General features: G+C 46.7%; 1 protein-coding gene across 1 annotated transcript in view; it reads right to left on the reverse strand.

Annotated features, from left to right (window-relative positions):
- MBNL3 (muscleblind like splicing regulator 3) overlaps positions 1-25,989 on the reverse strand; it is an 86,690-nt gene that overhangs the window by 53,213 nt on the left and 7,488 nt on the right. The gene's annotated exons all lie outside the window — the stretch shown is intronic.

Consider the following 25,989-nt stretch of genomic DNA (forward strand, 5'->3'; position numbering starts at 1 on the left):
TTGCTTCTAAAAATTACGGTTCGCGAGCATGAAAACAGGCAAAAGGATGTCTGATTTTTTTTTCCTCTCTTTCCTTCTTTTCTTTTAAATATTTGCTACATAGTCGGGGTAAGGAAAAAAAATAAAATGGCTGAGCAAACTGCGTGTAAATGGGGAGCAAAAAAAAAAAAAAAAAAAAAAAAAAAGGGCAAGGCTGGAAGAGCCGCCGTCAGGGCACGGACTGCAAGCAACGCCGAATTAAACAGAGAGGGGGGGCGAGGGGCAGAGAGAGGCAGCCCTAGACAGAAATCCAAGCAGCGGTGGCTTCAGGAAAGGCACTTTTCAGCAACCTGCAGGAAAAAGAGAAATAGAATCAGCCAGGAGCCGGGGCGGCCCCGCTGGGCGGGCGCGGGGCGGCGCCGGCGGCCATTGCGGGCACGGGGGCACTGTCCGCGCCCGGCGGCGCATGGCAGGCGTCGCCGCCCAATGGCGCTTGCCGTTACAGCGGCATGCGCGGGCAGCCGACCAATCAAAGAGACCGTTTCATTGCGGCCGCGGTCAGTGCCCGCCGCAGCCCCGGGACCCCCCGGGACCGGACCGGGACGGGGATGAGGACACCCAGCCCAGCTCTCTGCCTCCCCCGCAGGACCAGCGCCGTGCGCTGCAACCCCCTAGCCCTCCCAAACTAGGGAAGAATATTTTTTCCTTAGTTTTTTTTTTTTTTTAAAAGTTTTTAATATTAACTAGCCCACCTCCCTTCTGTAGGAAACGTTCAGGCAGGGAGAGCAGCTTGGCTGTTGTAGCTCCAGCTCAGCCCTACGCCCCTCCCGCACTCCGAGGTGTTCCATTTAACGCATCCCCGGCACAGAGGTGCTTCCTGCCATGGCACATGAAGGCAAACGACTGGTTAGCAGTCGCTCCTCTATGGATTCAGAGACTACAAAACTATGAGCAAACCCGATAGGGAAACCTAAGCCACACACGCACACACGGAAAAAATTAACTCATTGCTCACAGCTGTAGTTTTCCACCAGACCAAAGGCAACTCGAATTACTCTGACTCCAGCAACTCGTGTTATACAACAAACAACTTTTAATGCATTCCTGTTCAAGGCTTCCTTGGCATCCACTAAAATGTTAAGCTGTCCCTAGAGTCTCCCATTCTAATATTAGTTGTGCCACTGCCGCCTGATAGGATTGGGCTGTTTCCAAGTTCCCAAAATCCAGCCCTTTATCTTCCTAAAATACGGCCGGCCAGTTTTGCAAACATTTGACAGGCGCAGGATGTTGCTCGTGTGACTACTATTAAGACTTCAAGCTTTCGCAGGAGAAGAGCCCTCAACTACAAGAGAAGGAAGCTTAAATTCCTCTTTTATTATTGGTGTGTTATTGCAATTACACTGATCAGTAACTGAAACCTACTGGAGCTGGAAACAATGGAAACAATGCTACCAAGGAAGAAGTGTGGGAAGAGGCTGTCATCAGCAGCAGGGGGTGGGGCACAGAGGCTGTTTGATTCACAGATCGAATTATTTCAATTTAGAAAAAACAACGCTCGTTAAACCTATACTGCAAGTCTTTTCCAGGCTTAATTAAATTTAAGCTCATAACAAAAACTACTCAGATCCTTGCAATCCATCTTGCAGCATCAGCACAGAGCTTGGTCTGACCCACACTTCTGGAAGGACCTTTGGATTTTTGCACGTCAGGTGGGGAACAGAGACTGCAAACGTCACATTTGCTAAGTGTGTCTTAAACTTCAAAGAGAGGGGGAAATAAGCACAACTAGCCATGCTAGTATCTTTTTGGTTTCATAACGAAGAGATGCTCTAAATCAATTCCAATTTTGCAAGTGGGGCAAATTTATATAGGAATCCCATTCACTGATGTGTGGGCTCCCTGTTCAAATGAGCTCAGCAAGCAGGAAAAGATGTGCAGAAACATTCTGCAGGGAGCTAGGGACTGGCTGGGTGCAGCTCTTAAAAACGAGCTAGAACAGGTCAGATATGGGTGGGGATTAGAAAGAATGCTCTCTCAGAAGCGGTTCCGAGCAGACTGAAATACAACCATCTTGTGGATTGAGTGCCTATTCCACATCTTCAGATTCCCAGGAAAGTGAGGGTCTATTAATGCTTGGGCTGGAATATGATGGGTCTGACTTAACACACAGGTACACCAAGATGTACAAACAGTGTAGTAACACCTGCCACTTCCCCGACCTTCTACCTCAAGAAATCCCAAAGAATGTTAACAAACCAAACACTGATCTTGCTCACAGCCATGAAGCTCAGGAGCACACTTGTGCCCACAGGTACATACCTCCACTAAGCTGCTCAGTCCTCAAAATGAAGAGAATCATGTTAATGAAAGGTAAATCAAATAAATACTGCAAAACACAAACTACCAATAGCAAAGCATTCAGACACATGTAACACAGTTGATACTTTTCCTTTATAACCCTTGGTGGGAGAAACAAACAGAAAACTGAAGAAATACTTGCCAATGCCCTCCTGCTGATGGAAACTGTCCCTGCCCCACACCCTGCACTCCACACTCGTCTGTTCAATGTGCAAGAGTGAGACACAAGGAATTTCCTGTGCTATGGAAACAACCCACCTCCCTGCAGAAGGGCAGACTCTCATCTCAGATCCTGGGACTAGGGCTCCTGTACCGGAGGGAATCAAATCAGTGAACACATTTTTTATACTGGGGGCCTCAATTCCACAAATTTCTGTCCGCCTCAATTCTGCTGCATGCCACCCAGCAGAGCACAGCAGCAGCACACCCTGCCCCATCACTTGTTTGCTCTGCACTCAGGAGAGCAGTCAAGCACATGCTTAACTTTAGGCATGCCAACAGTCTTTCTGGAAAGAAAACCTGAAGCATGCTTAAGTGCTTTGCTGAATCAGGGCCTAAATAAATGAATCTGCTTCACAGGTTTATCAGGGCTGGGAGGCCAGCAAGCACAGGCAGCAGTCATTGCGTTTCGGCTTACGTGACCACAGCCCAGAGGAGCACGAGTTAGGCTTTTCTGCAAGTCAACAAATACAGTTCTGTCAATGTTTGGATTGCTGCAAATCCCTCTCCATGTGGCCACGGGGAAAGCTGAAAACGTGTGCATGCAGGGCTGACATCACACTGCTGCAGCGAGGCTCCCACGCACGGCGCCGAAGGACAGCACACCTCAGACAGGAACCCGCCGCTGACAACACAGAGCTCCAGCTCTCCAGGCTTCAACTCCTGGCAGCAAACAACTCTGCTTTCACCATAATGCATCCTTACAATTCCCTTGTATTTGGAGGGGTGGGGAGGGTAGGGAATATGTATGTGGGGGTGACTGGCATTTTATTCACTTTGTTCTCCCATATATTTCAAATGGGAGGAAAAAAAAAAAAAAAAAAGGCATCCATGCCAAAACCAACATACAAGGATTAAAAAGTAGCTCCAGAAATCAGGGGCTTTGTTAGCGTGCAGGAAATACAACAAAGGGTAGGTGCTGCCTTTTGAACCCTTCCCAGCAAGCCAGATCCGTCTGGCAGAGCTCGGCTCCTCCACTACCAGATGGGCCAATCTCATTTCAACGGCAGCAGCATCAAAGCTGGAGAAAGCAGCGGAGCAGAGAGAAAAGCCCGTGGCCTTTATCCCTCTAAAGAAACTATAATATCCCTGAAGCCCCTGCTCCAGGGCCACTTGCTGGGCCAGGCTCTAATTGCCTGAGCTGCAGGAGGATAGGGCTTGCTCCAGATGTCAGACCCAGCCTTACAGCTACCGAAGTGCAGGGGAACAAGGGCAGTCTGAGGAGCGAAGGTCACACTGGGGCTCGCCTCTGGTGGGACTGAGATGCCCTCACTGCTTGAGGTAACATGAGGACGAGCGTATTCACTTGACGCTTGAATTCCTCCTGCTTGCCACGAAACTGATCCCCTTCCACTGACAGCCCCTATGGACGTCAACTTGTGAGGACACTTCCTGACAGCCGAGTTCAGAAATGGTAATTTATGTGACAGGGTGGATTTGAGCAGCTCCCAAGTGTAAACGATGCTATTTAAAAGAGATTTTTTTTTCTTTTTTTTTTTAGAAGAAAAAATGACTCAGTAGGAGTGCCAAGGTGGGTTCCTTATTTACTGTTTCTCAAGGATTTCTGGGTCATGATTGCTCAGTTGAGAAGCACAAGTGCTGTTGCCCTGACAGTCCAATGAGTGAGAAGAGCAGTTATTCCCTTCTCCTAAAGTGGAATAGGGATAGTGCAGAGACACTGGAGTCTTCCCAAAGTCAAGATCCAACTGTGCCCTTTCTTTATTGTATGTGATGCTGTCCATGCTCCTCTTCAACTCAAACCACCGTCATGTGAGAGATGAACAGATTGCTCTGAGTCCGAGCTCAGCCCTACAATGCCAGACTGCAGTGTGCTTTATCCAGTTTTGTAAGTTACAATCAAAGAATGCTCAGACCCAGCCAGCCTGGATGGATGGACACCCTGGAGGCACAGCAGCAGAGAAACTGTGCTTGCAAAATTAAGACCTCAAATCTTTCACCAATTCAACTACAACTTACATCCCACACCTATTAATGTTCACTGAGTGTCTAGATATTGTCAGAGCCAAAGGTTTTTTGTTTCTGGACTTTCCTCAAAGCATTAAATTCAGCTGGCAGCATAAGTGACACCATCATCAGTCCTTGCATCTTTGAGACTATTCTGTAACCTTGACTTTTTATTGCATCGTAATGGGTATAGAAGAGCTTGGTGTGCCCACCACCCTGTCCTTGATAAAGCAGAATGGGGAACTCCTCACTCAAACAGCAGTGAGATGTTTCCACTATCAAACACTTTTCCAAATAAACCCAGTGTTCCTGGAAATACTGCATAGCAAAGAGAAACGGGAGCAATGAAATTAACCCATGATTTGTTCTGAAAGAGAAACAAAACTCTGTAGGAGAATACCACCACTCATCCAACAGCATTTGCACATTCCTATGGAAAATCAAGTCTGAGTATCTTTCTCAGTCCTTCCTTTCTCCTCCACTTTCACACCAGCAGTAAAGAACACATGAAACTATAACTTAGCTTATCAAAGGAAACAAAAAGGTGTAGTCAAGGGCAAGATTTTACTGAGAGTGCTCTACTGCTGCATTTATTGGCAGCAATGCATGAGATATTCCACACAGCTTTTGGAGTCAGTGAGGAGGGGGGAAGAAAAAATTTTAAAAAATCTTCATGCAGGACCCAGCAAGCCAGGAACATAATGACATTAGCCGAGTTGGCTGACATAACAGACCTCCACTTTGGGCCTCAGAAAAGCCCATGGCGAGATAGATGTTGTCACGATTATATCACAAGGCAGCTCTGCTTTACTTGGGACTGGTTCAAAAGTGCTGGTTCACAGCAGCAAAAGAAACCACAAAAATAACAGCCATCAGGCCAAGGAATGGATCCTCCACTCCTGAAGTCCCAATTACCAGGCTCTTACCCTACATCGCACAAAACCCAGCAGTGCTCAGATTCCTATAGACTCAATTTCTCTGCTGTTGAAACGTCGACAGTTTGCACACAGCGGGGCTGCCTCCGACGAGGGCCAGCTCCCGTCCCGCCCCCCACGCTCACATGGGCTGTGCACTGGGACAGGAGCCATCTCAGCAATGGCAGCTTCTCCACGGCTTCTAATGGGCTGCAGTATCAAGCCTGAAGAAGGTCAATTTGTTTTCTGTCATCTGCAAGAGATATTTTTGCTTTCAAATTAGAAAAAAATTTTCTATTTTTTGCTCTGGCCCTCATACTTTAAAGCAAACACTTTAGGGACGCGGTAGACACTTTGAGTATTTCCTTTGTGAACATTCTGTACCTGGACACTTTCTCCCTCAGGGAACAGTTTACTTAATTTAAGGTAGACCTTTACAGCTAGAAGAAAATAAACCTCCTTTTGTTCTTCTACCAGTTACTCAGAAAAGGAGCAGGTTTCCTCTACCATGGCCATGCATGAAAAGTCTCTGTTCAAGGTCTAATCGCAGATGTTGGGGGCCATGAATCATCAGGGATCACACTGCGTGCCAAAGAGTCAACTCAGCCCCGAGTGCCGTCTGTTCAGAACAGGATGGCAAAACCCAGAAATAAATTATAAACTCACGCAAATAAAACAACCCCCCGATGCTGCTGCAATGGAAAAGCCTCGTTGGAAGGACACAAACCCACTACAGAAGTGGCTGTGTGCACAGGGTGGATGTTTAGGGATGCAGATACCACATGTCTGTGCTGAAGGAGCCACTAATGCTTGTCCTTTCCTCACACTCGCTCGTGCTGCTGGCTTAGAGCGACTTTGGAGGGGGGGGGGGGTTACTGGTCGTGACCTCTATGGAAAGAGCAGCACAAGGAAAATCCTCCTGCTCCTCAGCGAGGGAGGCTGCACATACTGCATCCCATCTCCTACAAGGCTTGCCAGCCTCACTAAAGCTCCTGGATTTATGGCACCCCAGAAGATGGCTGTGGTGCTCTGCAGGGCAAGCAGTGCTGCTGTCCTCGGGAAAATGGATCATCCATCACTTGCCTCTGGGTGCTTCCCACTGCTCTTAGCTGCCCTGGCATGACCTCAGCATCCCTCCTACTTGCAGAGATGGCAGCTGAGGAAGCAAGGAAAAAAAAAAAAAAAAGGAAAGACATAAAAAATAAAGGAGTAGGAGAGAAGGAAGCCCTTCACTGCAGCAAAAATAATGCATAACTACGGGAAACTTTATCCTCCCTTGTGTACATGCAATTCTCCACATTTACACCCTGCAGCAAACAATCACAGGAAAAATTAATGCAGAGTTTAAGGAAATATTGAAAAAATCCTTTTGTTTCTAAAATCTACCATTCTTCACGGTGCATTATGGTGCTCGTATTCCCTCAGTCACCTGAAATCTTCATAGTCTGTTTTCTTTCATCCTAAACATTTAGCACCTCTTGTCCACCAAATTTCAAAGAACTCCTCTCCCCTTCACTCCTGCAGGATTAGTTTTTCAAAATTCTTCCACAGCCAGGGAGTTATTTGTCACTATACAGTGGGGATCTCTAAGTCAAAAATATATTACAAAAACACATCAATTTAAGGACCTTTTTTGTTTATTTGTTTCTCTTTGAACAAAGTCACAGAAGCTGATGTGCTGGACCCACTCACATGCCTCAGCAGAACAAATACCTTTCCATAGGGTGTTCCATGGCAGCATGCATTGCAGTGCTTCAAAGGGAACTTCCCTATTTCAGTAGATTTGTTGTTAGAATAACTACACATGCACATTTTTGTTCTTTTGGGTTTCTGATTTCCTGCCATCAGCTCATTTGGGACAAGTTAGAGGTCAAGACCCCTTTCCTACTCCAGCTGTCTGCTAAGATTGATTGTGACCTACTGTGATCCCACACCTGTGGGATCCAAGGGGATGATCTGCTGATCAAGCAGCCAAGTGGGAGTTGTGCTTGACTCAGGCCATCACTCCCCCAGTCAGAGATACAAGGAGAAGGATGCTCCTATTAGGACCTGCCTGGAAAATCCCTTATGGCCTCCTACATGAGGCAACTTCCCAGTGTCAGGGGCCAGGGAGCTGCCTTACAGCAGGGTGGCTGACCCGAAAGGAGCATTTCCTCCACGGTGCAGAAGCAGCTACTGCGTTGCTGTGAAGCAGTGCTAAAATCCTCTCCAGTGCCAGCACCGCTTGGGAGGGGTTAGGACCACAATTACACCAGCTGCAAACACAAAAGAAAAGGGGAAAAAAAATGTTGGCAGGGATCTCTGGAGGTCAGCTAATCCAAACCCAGTCTCAAAGCACAGTCAGCTTCAGAGGTGGATGCTTCCATATCCAAGCACAAAGAGAGCTGTCTCACAAAAAGCAAGCTCAATTGAGTCAAACAAATTTACAGAGGAGACAGGAAAGGCCAAGGCTCATTAAGGCTTGTTCCCCACCACGTAATCGTAAGAAATAGGATCAAGCAGATGTATCCCACAATCTATCTGATTATCCTACTCAGTGTTCAAGAAACCCCCAAGGTCCTTGCCAATCAGATAAGTGTCCGCGCGTGTTTAGGCAGGCCGAGGGGATGGCTGAGGGGAGGGAATGCCTTTACCCAACTGCCCTTCGTGGGATTCTCCTGGGAGGAATGACCTAGAGTTCTCTCTTAAGCTACAAGCATGGCCCTAGCCCTCAAGCCAGGCAGTAATAGTCCATTAAGCAGGAGAAATACTGAAATAGGAGCTCAGGTTCAGCCACTCATTGTGCTGCAGAGGCAGCCTGGGACTTTTGGGACATATCAGATGTGCTGCACACACAGAGACTGCCCAGGTCTCATGCTTCATAGGTGCCTCTGCTGGGGCACACATACTTCTGCTTGGAAAATTCCCATTCCAGACTTCTCAATCAAAGAGCCTGCTGCTTAAAGAGACAGATTTTCTCCAACAGAAAGGCACTTTCCATGTGGGTTCCACATTACATCCTCTAAAAGCACCTATGTCCTCCCATACACTAAAGCTGCAGGCACTCCTGCGTTAGATGTCCTACCTGGTGACCACAGAAAGAGGAGACAGCATTTGGACTGTGGTTTGAATTCTTTCTCAGCTGGAAGAATTCACAGAAAACAAAAAAGTTTTTCTTTTAACATTCTTTGTACTGAGCGCTTGGATAAGCCATAAGTAACTTGGCAGTAAACCAGTTTGGTACAAACACAGCACACCAGAACACAATGCAGTCATCACAAAGCCACCGCTCTGGGCCAGACAGTAATTTTCCCCTTTGCACAGGGCAGGCCTCCAAAGTCTTTATGCTACTACACTCGAGTCCATCTGAGTTACACGATGTGTTAAAAATTAGGACTCATGCACAATGAGGAAAACACCTATCATTTATGGGTTATGAGGAAGGGCATACTGTGCACAAAGGTACTCAAAAAACATTTGTGAAACAATTGAGGACTCGGGGAAAGGGAAGCCTTGACTTATTTCTCAACTCAGACCTCTAACAGCATCCTCAGGTTGCAAATCAAATATGCAATGACAGAAGGAGACAAAGACTGGTAACAAAAGCATCCAATGTATTTAGGATCATTTCTTTCAGAATTAAAGAAGTTACAACATGCAGGAAAAGCAAACATAGCAACAACTGAGAGCATACTTTCCATGCACATATGCCAGTGAAAATCCAGAGCAGCCTGATCCCAAACCCCCGAGGCATTATTGTTGCACAGGTAGTTATCATTTTGACAGGAAAGATGCTTTATTCTGTAAGTGTCAGACTGGGACCCCGGAAACAGGGGCTCAAATCCTGCTGCAGCCACAGGTGCCACAAGTGACAAGTCTCTTAATCCCTCTGCAAGCTTGGGCGGGGGGGGGATACTGTTAAGTTCCCATGTCTCAGTGATATTTGGTGGATAAAATGCAGAAACTGCCATCAGGCACTAAGAAACTACTGCGGTAAAGGCTGTATAAGCATTAGATGAACAGATCTGTTTCAGACCCCAGAGCCATTACAGTACAAAGCAGGATGCAGAAGGGAGAGCAGAAAACATGCACACACACATAGATCTGCCCCATTAATCCAGCAGGCTGCAACAGGATGAAAGGCACGTCCAACGACTCCAATCCTGCTTGCGCAGCAGTAAACACCCTCCCATCACGGCAGGGAGGCACTGCTGCAGTACATGCAGGGGAGCAGCCACGCCAAGGGGCATCTGGAAGGTGTAAGGGCTAGTTCTGGCACCAAGCACCACCCACTCAACTCTGTCCAGTGCCTCTGTGGGACATGGGGGATTAGGGGTGCATGCAGAGAGGAGCTAACACTGCTAAGCCCTGAAAAAGGCAAGGGGAAGTCAAAGTCACCCTTGAGGCACTACCCAAGCCATTCAGAGTTAGTGTGTTGTCCTCCCCTGCCTTTCACACACCTCAAAATCTGTTATTCATTACTCTCCATCTCACTGCCAGGTAGATGAATCAACTTTTCAGGGACTGAATATCCTCTGTTTTCCCCAAGATGCCTGAGTCACTGACACCAGCTGAAGTCCTCAGATCTTCAGTTCTCTCCTTACCTTCCTGCATCTGTAACACGAGAGCCTCCAACTTTTCTCCCCTGTGGAAGTCTTAGTGACCTGAATTATTTCCAGTTTCCCCCTTGAAGCCTGTGGCATAGTTTTCTTCAGAAAGCATTTGACTCAGCATGAAACCTCTGAATCAAAACCAGGAGCCCAAGAAGGTGGACTCTAAGCTAGCCAGGGCAGTTGTACAGGTGAACAGCATCTTCTGTGTGCCCCGCTCTTCCTGCCACCAGTCTGCAGCCCCCAGCCACAAGCAAACACAAAAGCACCACCCCTGTCTGGCTGGGTGTCTGTCCAAGCTGAATTTTAAAGAAGGCCAAAAAAGCCAAGTAGGGATATATTCCACTTAAACCTTGAAGGCACATCTGAAGAACCATCCATCAGTGCACTTATTTCCCCCTCACCCAAGGGAAGAAGCTTGGGTGATGGCAAAGGGAAGAGGATATAGAAGGCAAGTGAAGTCTTTGTTTTAATTGGCTGCTGTTAAGAACATTAGAAGGATGTTTGAAGGAGAATGATTACAGGCAGAGTGCAGAGGAGGTAATCAAAGGTGTCCAACAAACTGAATTTATGATGTGGCTTAGCAATCCATCACCTGGCCATCATTTCTAGGTACATGCACATACATAAGCCTCAAAATATATTTAGCTCAGGGGGTCTGGAAAAAAGTGGCTGTTCTTGTAGTGCCAGCTAACAGCACTTTACTACTTATAATATTACAGTAGCAATTTATTTCAAACAAGGGAGGGAAAACAGATATAAAGGATAAATTGTTTTAAATTCTTCTTAGTGTGAAGACAACTTTGTTTACTAAACGCATACGAGGGAACATATGTGTAGAGCACAAACTCAGCAGTGGAAATTTGGCTCCCTACAATTCCCTCTGATATAGATGCATTTTTTCCAGAGGAAGTCCAATGGTCTTGTTTGTTTTCACCACTAATAGAGGAGTTCAATGAAATTTTCTATTGGGAGAGTCTAATGAGGTCAGAATAAAAGAACAGAGTAACTAGGAAGGAATGTCACTGCATTTTATTTTTAGAAGAAGGATAAAGGTGGGGCCTCGCAAGAGGCAGGGGATGGGCCTGTTTTGGCACACAGGGCCAGGCTGGAACGCTTGGTCCTGGGAGCCTGAGGGGGTTTAGAGCTTTTCTTTTTTTGCAGCAGCAAATCCCTTGCTGAAATCAGTGAAAGAGAATGGAGAGGTCCAGCGAAGAGAAGAGCAGAGTGATGATGCCTGGGGGTGCATGAACAGTGGGGCAACTGCCACCCTAGGGAGTGAATGTGGGGCAGCTCTCAGACATGCTACCCTCCTCAAACTATTTCCTTTTCTTTCCTGGGAAGAGCATTGCCTTCAGTGGCTCCATTGAACTGGGGATCTTTCTAGTGCACATGAAAGGGAATCCAAATTACAACAGGGTAAATATGGAGGGAATCAAGAGCAAGAAAAGCTCAATGCAGCAACACCAGGGGCATAGGGGGCTGCAAAGGGAGCAGGCAGCAGTATGACAGGGAACAGGACTGACTCTGTTGTTAAGGCTGGATGTCAAAACCCAGAGAGAGAGCCACAGGGAGAAGAGATGGGGCACAGTAAGGCTGTGAAAATGAAAAGGAAGGAACAAAGCTAAATAAAAGAACCGAGGCGGAGCGGAAAGGGGCTTGACTGGGATAAACAGGTAAGGAGGAAAAAGGGTGCATTCAAGAGCGAGCAGGCCGTGGTCTGTTTCCTGGCACCAGCTAATCTGATTGGCACGGAGATACAAGAAACAGAGGCTTAAATAGCTCATGGGAGCAGATCTTCAGCTGGGGAGAGCCATCATCACTCAGCAATTAACTCCCTCGCAGGCTCTGCCCCCAAACCCGAAGCACAGAGCTGACCCTGCTGAGCACAGCCAACGCAGAACGAAGGAGCACAAGATGAAGTGTCTTCCTAAGGGTTAACAGACAGTAGAGAACAAGCTGTTCCATGCATTCAGGTCACGAAAAACAGAACTGGGACTTGACACGCGCACCATGCACATGCTGCTCTGCCAGGATCACCAGAGCCCAAGTGCAGGAGCAGCCAACTCTGCCTGCTAAGAATGAGACTGCGAGAAGCTTCACCTTAAAAACGTGCAAGGACAGTGTTAACCCAGGGGAGTATCGCTTTGGGAGCATCAGGCATCTGAGGAGACCAGAAACTAGTGTTTCTGCTCTGCTTCCTGATATTCTCACTAGGAAAGGAGCAAGGGAAGGCCCATTAGGGGGGAAGTGTGCAGGGGTAGGTGTAAAGCACTCTTTCACGCCTCCTGTGCTGCCCAGTGATGCAGTCTCCCACTTGTGTTGAAGATGTAGGTGGAAACCACCCAGCAGCCTGGAATCAGAACCACAGAAATGTTTCAGGGAGGACAAGAAAAGTGCTCCTTGACAGGCATTCATGGGAGGCTGGACTTCCCCCTCCAGTACACAAGTCCTCAAACATCATGTTTCAGAGCGGTACGCTATATGCAAGTCCTCCTTCTGCTCCTGTCCACAGGTAAGTGTGGGCAGAGAGGGCAAGCACTCTGAGCAGCAGAACTGTGGAGGAACAACCCTCCTTCCAGTTGGGCTGCAGCTGGTGAAAAGGATCCAGCAGCCCCCACAGATGCCCAGGAATAACAGCACAGCAGATATGCACAGTCTCCTACTCTGGTGCTCTCCAGCCTCCCACTATTTCTAACTTTGAGGACTTCCTAAGCCTGCTGTGGCTTGCCTGTTCACTGTTCTCCATCCAACTCCTTGCTTAGTGCTTGCCCACTCTCCCCAGCACTTCTGCAAGCTTCATGTGCCCACTAGACCTTTCGGCAAAGGCCTTCCAAGCTCCACCACAACTCACATGAAGGAAAAAGACCTCCTTTGGAGTCCATGGCCACAATCATACCCTTATCAACCTGTCCTTCCCCTGGTCGGTTTTATGGTATGCTGCAGACTAAGCATCAGTCTCTTCCCAGAGACACGTGCTTTTTGGGACTTCTAGTATCAGCAATGAACTTAAAATCTATGTATGGCAGTTTACAAAGCTTATTTTCCTCTTAGATAAAGGGGAGGGTCAGAGTGACACAGAGTAATTGTGGGATGAAATGCCCCTGTTTCCAAACTTTTCTGGGAGCTCAACACAGCAAGTCTCTTTTCCTACCCCAGACTTAGGAGAAAGCTCGCAATTAAAAAAATTACCCGTGACCTTGAATACAAGGGCTAAGATTTAACTAACCCGCATATCAGGATTTGTTAATCAAGAAGCCTTTCTGTAAACTACAGCACAAAGGCACTTTTCCAGAGATCAGGTTACCTCTGCCCAGCCATGCCATGGTGGAAATTTTAGAGACCTTTATATAAAAGCTCCAGAGGAGCATTTGCTCTCTGTTCGCTCTGCACCCTCTGCCCTGCAAGGTGAGCTGGAGCCTGGCTCAACCTGTGGCTAAGGCAGGGCTTGCAGTTAAGCAACAATGATCACAACCATGAGGCATTTTCAAGGGACTGATGACCAACTGGGTGGGGTTACATCACAATCCACAGACCTAATCAGCATTTCAACCTCAGGAACTGCACAAGCAGGGGCTGCACCAGGATTATAAAACAAAACAAGAACATACTCTTAAAACGTGCGTCTTTCCAGGCTCTGGAGAGCCTTAGAGCTACGTCTTCACAGATAATCACATCACAGGTACAGGGCAAGGTTAGCAAATAAGTGCCCAGGGCTAATGAGCCAGTTTATTCCTTTTATCTAGCAGAGAAGTGTTTTTTACCCTCAACCCCATGGTAACATTACCTTGACAGGAGCAGTGCCCACAGCATATACTATGTCTGTCCCATATTCTGAATTATCCCTTTAGGGATGAAAGCAAAGGTACATATTCAGGGAATGGAGGCTTCCTACACCCTCCTGCACAGCTTGCAGCATCAGAAAATTAAGCTGACTGAAGACCAAAGCCTGATGCTACCCCTAAAGCAGAACTTGTTTGGAATCATTACTCATAGGCCAGTTAGATTAGGGAGCTGGCTACTCTGGACCCTTTTCTGCTTCTGTCTTTATGGACTATAGGGCAAAATACAAACTTTAGAGAAATGTCCTGGAATTGCCACATGCCCTAGGACACCACATATATTCCACTGTCAGTAGCACTGAGCCTAACTTTACCCCTCTCCTCAAATTATCACTCTGCCTCTTAATAAAATATCAGCTGCAAGCCTTTGCTCTTATTGACTAGCTGGGATATCACTGAAACATGGTGGTAGTCGGTAATTAGTATTTTTAACTCTTGGGAAGTGTTTTGCAATGCAGTACTTCCTGCTGGGGTTGATTTTAACATGCTGTCCTCACTCCTCTGGAAGACTGACTCACCAAGACCACATCAGGTGTAGATGTCTGTGCACGTGGATGGACCAACGTCTTAGAAGCATTATCAGACTACAAGGGAGCTATCAGGTCCAAATGGTCTTGTCTCCATCCAGGCTGGTGTTCAGCACTGTAGCATAGATTTGTGCAGTTTTCCCATCATTCTCCTCTTTTGGTAGTTTTAGTTGCTAGACCAGTACATCCCCCCAAGCTCCACACCATTTCTGTTCAGGCAGAGCTCTGCCTGCAGACAGGAGAGCTCTTTTTAACTGGATCTTTGTTCTTTAAACATCATCTAAATATCACTCCCTTAACACCTGATTTAGTATTTCAACCCCTTTAATTACACACAGTGGAGATTTTATCGGAAATCTGATTATTGTTTGAAAGTCTGAGCATTTCATCCCAGCCTCAGAATTGATCTATTGACTGCCTTTAAATCTCACATTTTAATTTAACATTTAACACTTTATACCCGCATTAATTACATTTCCCCTGATCAATATCAACAAACACCGACTCTGGCCCTCTCCTGATAGAGCGACCTTGGAGACCCTGCTCTGCCAAACACTCAAGATAGCTTTGCTCTTGAACATGCTCGTTTACGGGGCTGATCTCTCCAATGGGAGAGGAAGAGAAAGAAAAAAAAACCATGAAAAACAACACTACTGAGTAAGTAGCAAGGCTTAGTAAGCAACACCACCAGCAGAGATGCACAGGTACAGACCTGGCCATGGGACTGGCCTGGCCTGGCCCCAGGACGTGGGGAGCAGAAACTCCAGCCAACTCATCATCCATCTGTCCCACTCCCACCTTGGCTGGAGGGGGACCGGGCTCTGAAGCAGGGAGCTACCATGTGTAGGCTCTGTTGTAACTCCTGCCCACACTGAACAACGGGTGAGCTGGGCTTGGCCTGTCCAAGAGCTGCACATGAGCACCAGGGCATGGGAAATGCTTGGTGGGCTCAGGATCTCCCAGCATTTAACCAGCTTGCAGGTTTAGTCCCTCTGTTTGCCTCAGCACGGTGCAACACGGAGAGCAAAGTGCTTCCCTGATCCCTGAGTCTAGCAGATCCTTTATTGGCAGACACAAACTGCACAGACTGATTAAGGAAGACGCTCATCACGCTGCCTTTCTATCCAGCCACTGCCAGCTCTCAAAGGTGGCTGCTATAAGGCTAAAAGGCACTGGACAGGTCTGGCTTTGGTAGGAGGACAGTACCAGATCTCCTTCTCTAAGCCATGGGAAGCAGAACTGGATGTGCTCGAGGAGGGTCAGGTCCTCCTTGTACCCCGTCTGCAATGCATTTGTGTTGCAACTGGAGATGGAAGACGATAGCATCCCCAGCGCCGCAGAAAACAGGAATATTTGTCCCTGAATAATTTCTCTAGAATATTAAGCACAAGTCATTCTTATGCAAAGACTGCCCTGTACAGCTGCCAAGGTCAGTAAGACCTTGCTTTATTTGCTGCATAAGGGCTGGCTGCGCAAGTTTTACCTTGTACATATTTTTCCATGCATTCTCGTGTCTTAGATTTCCCTGCTGCTAGTGTCTATGCATCTTGCTGTCTGTTCAGTAGGTCATGCTACCTTCTCTGGCTGTTGATAATGACTACCCAATATCCAGTGCTCCAGAACAGTCAAAATTCCAGCAAACAGACTGTTATGGTATGTTTAATTCAAAAGACAGCAAGGACAATATTGAATAACAATTTTCAAGGAAAACACGCTCCACAGCTTTTGCTAACAACATCAATATGTTTCTATTTTCAGGGGGTCGTGACCTGCTATCCACTCACACAGGCATCACTGTTCACATTCTAGTATCTACATACAGATGATTTTTTGTGCAAGGATTGCATTCAACTACATGGCACTGCCTGCACACACAGGCTCTAGATTACAATATCAGCAAGTGCAGACTTCAGGAAACAGCCAAGTGCTGAACAGCCTGGGTCTAAATGATGACAGGGTCTGAAAATAAGGCTCCAAGGTTTTTTAAATTGCAAACACATTATTACAGACTACAGCCAATAGTTACACCTAGACTAAGGACTGTCCCTCTGCCCGGTTTACTAAACCCTATGACATTGCAGGTGCAACAGCCAAATTTAGATATTTGCACAAGGAAGAAAAATAGTATTTTGAAACTGTTCAACATCACAATACTGCAAAATTCAAAGTTTCTTGGCATTTAACCCAAGCAATTTCTTTGTAGAAGAGTTAAGTGACCTACCTGAGGTCAGTGGCCAGGTAGGTAAGCTTCACAAGGGCCTGCCCTGCTCAGGAGTCACACTGGTCAGGAAGCACCCTGCCTTGCCCCAGCCTCTAAACACAAATCAACGGAGAGATGCAAGCAAAAATGTCCTACACCTCTCCTGATCTGGCAGGAGCACTGCAGCAGAGTCCCCAGTGACAGCAGACCAACTTTCTTGCCGGTTTATGTCACCACACCTGATCCACCACAGCAGCTCGGTGCTGAGCTCCTGCTTACCAGTGTGTGATGCAAAAAAGCTTCCAGATGCAAACAAGCTTCAAGCCAGCGAGAAGATCTGGTCTGGTGGGAACAGCAAGCCGGGACTCCACACAAGGGCTCACACATCCTTCTTCCAGCTCAGAAATCAAGCAGTTTCAGCTGTCTCACTTTGCCCCGCAATGTTGCTTGAACCCCGCTCACAAGTCACGGTTAGTAACACTAAACCTCACATCACCCTGAACACTTGCCCTGAGGGCTACAAGCTCCTCGGGGTAGAAATCCTCTTCCCCTTTACTCTGCAGCAGTCTCTGACCTTGGTAAGACTCCACAGTAGTAACACAAACCATCATTTCAAGCTTAAACACATCGTGGTGCCAGCAGTCTCTCAACTGGAGACAGGCAGCACTACAATGGGGCTGCACAGAGGGGTTAAGAAGCACCCGCTGAAAAGGGATGCAAACAACGACTCCAGGCTCTGAGCAAGCACACTCTGCCTTACAAAAGGTAAGCATCACTTGTGAGCAAGAGCTGTCTGGCTGAGCATACTGCCTTTGTTAACTGAGAATGCTACATGATGGAGTGGGCTAATTAACTGCATTTTACTTTGGGGGACCCAGGCTTAAATCCTGGCTCTTGTCACAGATGAAAATGAATTTAGGGACTAGAATAAGAGCAGAGATAATTTATTTTCTACATAATCATCAAATAATTGCCAGTCTCCTGACAGAAAGGTCCAAAATTCTATGAAGGGTACTAGTGCTTATGCACTATATATTTCTCTAAATATAAAAGTTACTAAGGAATGATGTGAGCAGTCATCACAGCTACCCACACTGCTCAGCTGGGCTGAGCACCCCAACATGAAGAATCTCACCATTCAACATGGTGTGCACTTTATGATGCAGTGCCATGCAGGTTGCAAGTCCTACAGGGAGGGGAGCCACGTCTGGCAGGATTTAAAATTCAATTTGCATATGGATTCATATATCTCTTAAATTTAGAGAGACAAAGCACAGCCCTGGTGTATCTCTAGTCACTTCACTGGAAAACCACCAGGGCTGGTTGTGGTCCAAGCGAGATGAGGGTAATTTCCCCACTTCCTCTCGGCTGAAGGCCGCCCAGCAGAGTCAGTAGGGAAGCAAGTACTTTCCCCATAAAGTAATCCTCTATTTTTATCGTGCTAAGAAAGTTTTTCATTTGGAAACTAAAGCTCCTGCTTCAGGAAGAAGCCAAGCACCCTCTTCCTTTTCCGACTTCTACCACAGAAGTTTTCATCTAATCAAATAAGCCATTTTTCCACTGAAAGGAATCATCATGGAAAAATCAAAACAGAAGACCACCTCCTGTCTCTAAGCAAGAAGTCCATTCCTGACTGTGGTGGTGGTATGCTCCTTCATACTACTGTGTCTGCAGTTCACCCTCAAAGCCCCAGATCACCCATCCCAAATGATGGAGATCCTTGGAGCACTTCTGAGAACAATGTACTCAATGTGTAAGTTAAGCAGCAGCTAGTGATCACGGAGCAGTTTTGGGCACAATATGCTGCTCTATTAAAGTACAGGGTTACTGCTTCTGAAGTGTCATCACCCTCCTCTTTCCTCCTTTCTCAACAAAGAAACAGTCTCCAGCATCCTCAGCAGCTAGCACAACTGAATTTGGGCAGGAAGATACAATGGAGGTCAAAAGGAGAACAGAAACATTTTCTGAAGCAGCCTCCAGCACACAGTGCTCCAGCACACAGCACAGCTCAGCAATATAGCACCTTTCATCTGTACCAAGCAGGAGACCCAGACACTTAACCCTTACACACAACAAAGTGAGGGGTGGGTGTTGTGTTCACAGTAGGGTTTTACGCCAAGCCAAAGGTTTGTGTGGGAGGTTTCCCTTGAACAGCAGAAGAGGAACGCTTAAGTCAGACTTCTATCCAAAAAGTCAAGACAAGGGGGGAAGGGATCAGTCAGAAGATATCTATGAACTGGGGAAAGAGGGAGCAGCAATGCTCTGGAGATGATGAAGAACTCAGGAACCAGGAGGTCCCTGCTCCCAGGCACAGTGAGATTCCCAAGGCCAAACCAAATTCTGCAAGTAAGGGCCATGCATCTCCCCCCGCTGTTATCTTTAAATCCTCTTTATTCCAGAGCTATTCTCTACCCTCCTTCCCTTTTAATCAGGCCTGACCTACAGATGTCAGCCTCATTTCGGCTAAGTCAACACAACTGCCACATCTAGGATGCCGTTACAGGAAAAAAACCTTACTTATACTCTTGGCTGGCTTCCAGAGTCTACTTCTTGGTCTAGACCTGACTTCGTTCCTCTTCTGCAAGCTTAATCCTATACCTTGAGGGCACAGCGAACACACAGGGACTCCAGCAGGGCCTGTCTATGCTCAGTCCCCCCTTCAGCCTGCAGAGACCCTTTTGATCATGCTCACAAACACCAATGATTACTGACGGGAGGCTCCCTCAGAACTGATTGTTCTTAAAGAGCACACATATGTTCAAAAGCCAAAAAGCAAACACAAAACACACAGTACTTTCTGAAAGCCGAACTGCTACCTTAGAGCTCACCCAACAGGATGTCAACCTTCAAGCAAGAAGCCCCAAAGTTTCCTCAGATGCAGCCCTGGCCTCGCACTGAAACCATACCCAAGACTGATACATCCAGCTTCATCTAAAGGTTAGAATACAAGAGTTTGGGTTGGAAACAACCTTAAAAATCATCTGTTTCCAAAACCTATCTCATGGGCAGGGATACCTTCCACTAAACCACATTGCTCAACGCCCCATCCAACCCAGCCTCGATTACTTATTCATCCTTTGTCAAAAACACAAGACAGGACATCAACTAAACACAAAGAACTTCAACCAGACACCACATCACCCTCCAACAGCACCTTACCAGGCACAGCCCAGTGACTTGCTGGAACAGTATGGTCCAAGACCAAGCCAGTTTATGGCTCCTCTACTTTGCCACACTTGGCCTGTTCCTTGTTGACCCCACCCCACGTGGCCAACATGCAGGAGTCACAAGGCCAGAGGCTGATCGACAACAGCTTGTCCTATCTTGCCTAAACACATCATGCAAACAGTGTATCAAGACTTAAGAGGATCTGGCTCCTGCACTCCCCACCTTGTGACCCAAAAACCCCAACCCTGGTCACACATCAGTAGCAGCAGTGGAAAAATCAACCCACGAATGAGGTATTAGCAAATAATTTGTTATCAGCCTATTCCAAGAAGGCAGCTAGCTGTGGATTCAACCTCCAGGCAACAACACAGGTTTTTCTTAGCTCTCAAAGACATTTGCATGGTTTTGTTAAGTGTTTGTGGGGGATGTTCAAAACCCCAGTTCTCTGTATCTGACATGAAGCTGAACCACTATTCTTCTGGTCAACAGGAGCTGTAAAAAAACTCCAACAAGGCTAGAAGGAGCCTTTGGAACAAATCATCTGAGTTCTGAAAGAGTCCTTAAATGTGTGCTGTAAGAAATCCTCCATACAAACACACATTTCATATCACGGGAGGAGGAGGAGGAGGGGAGGGAGAGGAAAAGAGATTAAAAACAAAAGCCAGATCCTCAGGTAACAGAAAAATCAGAGATGCTCCCTCAGTTTACACTGCACAGATTTGAGCTAAAAGTGCTTTTACAGTCCTTTTATGAAATATTTTAATTTGCCTTTCTACCTGCTATGCGTGCAAGCTAGGCAGTGCTTTTCAGAGAAATTATTTATTCAGTTTTACAGTGACTAACCTGAATTTCCAGACTGCTTCAAAAGAAAAACAGAAGCATTTCTTTACAAAATGCAAAGAGCATTATGCTTCTTCCCCCATGCCTTGTTTTTCCATTTTTTTCCTCCATCCCTCAGCTGAAACATCTCTACCTCTCATCTAATAAATAAACAAATTACGTATCTTTCCACGAAGAAAATGCTCTTCCCTTCACCTCCATGCCAAAAATGTGCTGACATTTTTTTCTTTTTTCTTTTACTTTTCTTTGCTGAAACCACTTGAAATGGAATAAATTCCTTTTTTTTAAAAATTGCTTTTTCAGTTTAGCCACCTACTCAAAAAAACCAGCAAGTCTTACATCACTGGCTGTAGTCTTACAACCTAGAATAAACTGAACACAATTCTGAAAGCATGAGATTATCACTGGTTGGCATTAGTGGGACGCCCTAGGAAAAACATCCAGGGCCAAAAGGAAATTACAGGGTCAGTGAAAGTGGCCACACTGTTGCATGAACCATGTCAGTGTTACTTCCCAGATTAAACAGAAAGTAGCATCACAACACAAATACAATTAAGGCTCTAATCCAAGTCCATCAAATGAAGGCCCAGTTCCAAAAGGCAAGGGACTCACCAGGATACACTTCTGGCACCCAGGGGATGAGTCCTGGGGACAGGGAGCTCAGGTAGCACACACGTATCTTCACCGTGCCTTCACTGTGTGCCTGCTGCAGGGAAAGCAATGTCACACACAGCAGGTCTGGCTTAAGGAAAGGTTTAAGGTCCTTACAACTATATTTCATCATGGGTAAGCTCCACTTCTGGGAGGTGGAGGGCGGATGTACATTTTCTTGTGCGGAAATGCCCTCTACTCAACCCAGCCTAAGACCTTCACTTACACGAGGCTGTGATTAGGGGATTCAGGTCATGAGCAAGCAGATCTCATGCTTTAATTCTCTCTCTCTTGTTTTGGTTGCCTGGATCTCCAGGATGAGCAACATCACATTCTTGCAGAAACCTAAGCTCGTGTGCACCAGCTCTCTCCCTCAGAAGAGGGAGATGCACGAAGTCGATCATGATAACCTCCCACCCAGAGGTGTCAGATGCTGCCGTGGTGCCATGGCACTCTCTCCCCACACTGAAAGTAAAAACAACGATCCTAAAGCCAGTCTTGCCTCCTCGTCTCCACAACCCAGCTAATAACACTGCATCAAATTCAACAGTACTGTTGCATTTGTACCTCCCCTCAGGCAAACCATCGAGAAAGTTGTACATCCAGAACTACAGCAGCCTGCACCCTCTCACACTCTCCCAGCTTTCGGTTTCCTCATGAGATCACCCTGCTGAGAACCACTTTGGCAACACACAGGTTTAAGACCATCCTAAAACCACCCACACACGTATCAGATTGCAGCCCTTGTTTAACTCTCCTGTAAGCATCATGCAGGATTAGCCCCTTGCTAAGTGATCTGGGACTGCAGTGACATGCTCACAGCTTTGCCATTTATTTGTGACAGCTTTCACTACCTGCAGATGCTGTCCAAAAATACAGAAGAAAAATCTGTGCCCTTGGGAGCTCATAGTCTAAAGGCAGAGGTCAGGAGAAACACTCTGTTCTTATTAATGCAGTTCTATGGAGAGCTGGGGGAAAAAAAAAATCACATCTGTATGCTTCTCAGAAGCAGATTAAGGCTAATAATACAAAGATTACTGACATTAAATGAATTTAAATTCATTCTTCTATCATTCAGAATATTAAGTTTTGTACGTTCCTCCCAGGATCACTCCCATTTGTAGTCAGCTTCACTTTCTGCCTATTACAAAGTTGTTATATTTGGACTATAATCATCACAATGGACTTTTGCCCCTTAACACTTTTGTTGTACCAGGCGTCTTATAAAAAAATGGATTTGCAGTGTTAGTTTAACCTAAAAAAAGGGAAGATAAGATGCTTGTAATTGCTGTATAACTCTGCAAACAAGGTTCTGCAGTCCTAATGGCTTCTCTTGCACTACATTTTACTGAGAGAAAGGGAACTCCATGGCAAAAAAACCCCAAATCTGGTGTGTTTGGCTGGACTGTAGTCTTCCCCATTTGCTCTCCTGGTCCCCACATTGAAAAGTCAAGCCAACACATCCCCAGGCCTGTAGAGCTGGAATCAGTGGGCAGTTAACTGAAATGTAGTTTGTGGTGAATTGCCGCTGCACGGGATCAGTTCAATTCAACTGTCCAGGCCTTTTGTTTCAAAAAGGGTGTTACTGCTGCTCAAAGGCACCTCCCCTTAGCTCAGGGCCTTATGCAATGGCTGCATTAAGCATTACTCTTATTAAATCAGTACATAATTATAACAGTGTTTTACTGAACTAAAAAACCCCAGCACCTCGCGAAAGGTCATCAGTGACCAGCTCAGCCTCACCCATGCAAATGCTCTCCTACAGCCCTGGGTGATCTCCAGCTCCCCTGTCACCACCATTTCTAGTTGGCCCAAGCACAGGCTGCATTGGCTCAGGCATCATTCCTGCCCCCTCACTCGGCCTGGACAAGCATTCATGAGACTGAGCACAAAGCAGAGGAAAGAGGACAGCAGCAGGGAAGAACCAGAGTGCACCTTTCAGTGGCAAAAACCATTTGAAGGGCACGAAACAGCAGGCTCAGCTCCACATGGCACCCATGGAGCCAAGTGCAGTCAGCACAGCCTGGAAGCTTGAGCAGCCAATGGCTCTGCCCTGGTAATGCCCACTGTCAAGAGATTTCCACTGTTTTCCCAAATACACACATTCCCCATGTTTCCTTCTCTCCTTGTGTGTGCTGAAAGTTATATATATTAAAAACATACTAGAGGAACTGGGTGCAGACCCTCTGGTATGGATGAATTCTGCAGCGTTATCCAACCACTCTTTCCACCCAGAAGGCACCAAGTACTGCATCCCACAGGTAGGCTGAACAGGTGGAGATGCTCCAAGACCCAGGGGAAAACTTTCTCACGTAAGCTGTCATGTAAAACGGCATAATCGCCCAACTAAGGGCATTTAGGACAGTCTCTAGAGCTGGGCTGAATTTACATATCCTGGTATCTCTAGACAAACAAGATGAGTAGCACTGTACAGAAAATAAATACATCTGTTATTAAACACACTGGAAGCTTCCCTATACCTTATGAATGGATCTCAGGGTCTTGTCAGAAGGATAACCTTCCACCCCACACAGAGCATAGAATGAATTTGTTGTTCAGCAGCAGCATCCTCATTCCAACCTTGGTATCTGAGCATCAGTTACTGAATGAGTCATATTACAACACAGTCACCAGAGCTGGAAAGTCCCCAACCCAGCAGGTCTCTCCCTTCAGCAAGGTTCATAAAACCTCATGCAGAATCTACCCCACGTGGCCTACTCATCTCCTCAGTCTCAGAAGAAATATGGATCACAGTTACTCAACCAACTGCTCTGCAGACCCTGAAAATCACAGTGAAGGTGGTCAGTCCCAGGTGAAAACCAGCCAAGCCGTGGGCAGACGGGTCCTACAGGGTGTTCAGAGCAGGCACAGGGAGGAGTAGGGAAAACCTGCCTCCACTTCTGAGCAAGGTAGAGGGGGCTGGTTGCATTCAGAAGCAGCAGTGGAGGTACCACCTCACTGCAAAGAAGCAGGAGGGAAGGGGCTCGCTGGTCACCCTTCAGGAGTGCATCCCACTCTGGCTGGCCTCATTCACATGACCTGAAGTGCAGCTTCCTCAAGCACGGCGTGAAAGGTGCTGCTGCATTAGCCAGACCATGCCTGGGCACTTGGGACACCGCCAACGTTAGCTCAACCTATGCTTAACGAAGGGCACTGAGGCTGTCACACCAAGTGCTTCACTGAGTAATTAGTCAAGCTGAATTCATCAGTGATGGCCTTCATCTGAGGAACAAGCAGAGTACACAGGATGCAGGCATTCATTTGTGAATCCAGGAGTCAAGTGCAAAGGCAAGGTGGAGATGCCAGTGCCAAAACCTAGGCAGTCTGTCCAAGGGCATGAAAGCATCACAAGACACCTCTGCACTCTGGCTGCCTTCATCAGACAAAACACCAGCAACTGGAGGCTTCAGAGAAAGGAGGATAAGCCACCTGCAACCCTGAGGATTATATATGTGGATAACCATGCTGTTTCTTTCTTTTACTTCAAAAATAGCTTCACTGAAATGTATCTGAAGGTGCAATACAAGCCCCCTGGGCACTGCTCATGACTATTTATATAAAAAATGATCAGACTATATTTGAAAGGAGCCCACTGATACCTGGTATGGCTATAACAAGATTTATCCATTTTGACCTGTCGGCTGCAGACAGAGTAGGAAAGCCTACAAATGAACAGCTTGATTAGGAGTGACCAGCACTGATCAAGAGTTTTGACCAGATTTTGGGAAGAGGAACACAAGTACTTTTGCTGCCCAGCCAGGAAAGAACCCAAAGAGCCTAACTCTCTCTTCTCCATCGGCTTTGTACCTTATGGACTGTGGTAACATTTTGCATGATGTGGACTAACCCACTGCTCTGGAGAACAATTCCCAGAGCAGCCTGGCAGCCAGCCATGGCTCAGAGCAAGTGATGCTCTTTTGCAGGTGCTGGTTGGAAAACTGGGCAGGATTTCCCATCACTGAGACGGGGACATTTGGTAGCTCACCTTTCCAGCCTTTAGGACTGTTTTAACGAGTGGTCCATCAACCCACACAGGCACCCTGCCAGCATCGCAACCCTGCACAGCACAACCACACCTCCTCACCATAGTCCCAGAACCTTCCACCAAAAGATCACCAAATGCTTCACAAACACTAATGAATTAAGTCCCAGAATCCCAATTAACTCCAGCAGCATTATCCCCTCATGACCAGTTTCACAGAAGCAGAATGAGATGTCCCAGTCTCCTTGTGAGCCGGCTGAGTCGTCAGCCATGGCAGACAGACCTGCCATCTCTCCCTCTGCTCAGCTACAGGCCTGTGAGCTATTTCAAAGGCTCTTTCCAAAACAGAAGGAAAGGAGAAAAAAAAGAAAAAGCTTTCTGTTTTCCTGGAAAAGCAGGTTGTGCAACAAAGAAGGCACTAATAAAGGTTTCACCATCCAAATTAAAAGTCAAAGGCAGCAATAAAGCGTCTCTGAAATATAAGAAACACGTTGTGTGCAGCGTGAAATTTATTGCTGCCTTGCAGAATGAAGCCAAACATCTTAATATGGAAAAACACCGCTACTTTTGACCCAAACAGATTGGAAACAGGAAGTAAAAACAAATCACCCAGCTGCAGCAGAGAAACCAGTGTTTCCTGCCCATGCTTACCCTGCCCAGGGCTGCACACCGCCTGCCCAGGGGCCAATCGCACCAAAACCAGACAGTTTGTTATTAGAGCTCTTGGAGGCAAGATCAGGCCTTTATTGAAGGGG

Source organism: Empidonax traillii, unplaced genomic scaffold, assembly GCF_003031625.1.
Source record: "Empidonax traillii isolate 1590-97213 ecotype Southwest subspecies unplaced genomic scaffold, ASM303162v1 scaffold20:size5563877, whole genome shotgun sequence".
Taxonomy (NCBI): Eukaryota; Metazoa; Chordata; class Aves; order Passeriformes; family Tyrannidae; genus Empidonax; species Empidonax traillii.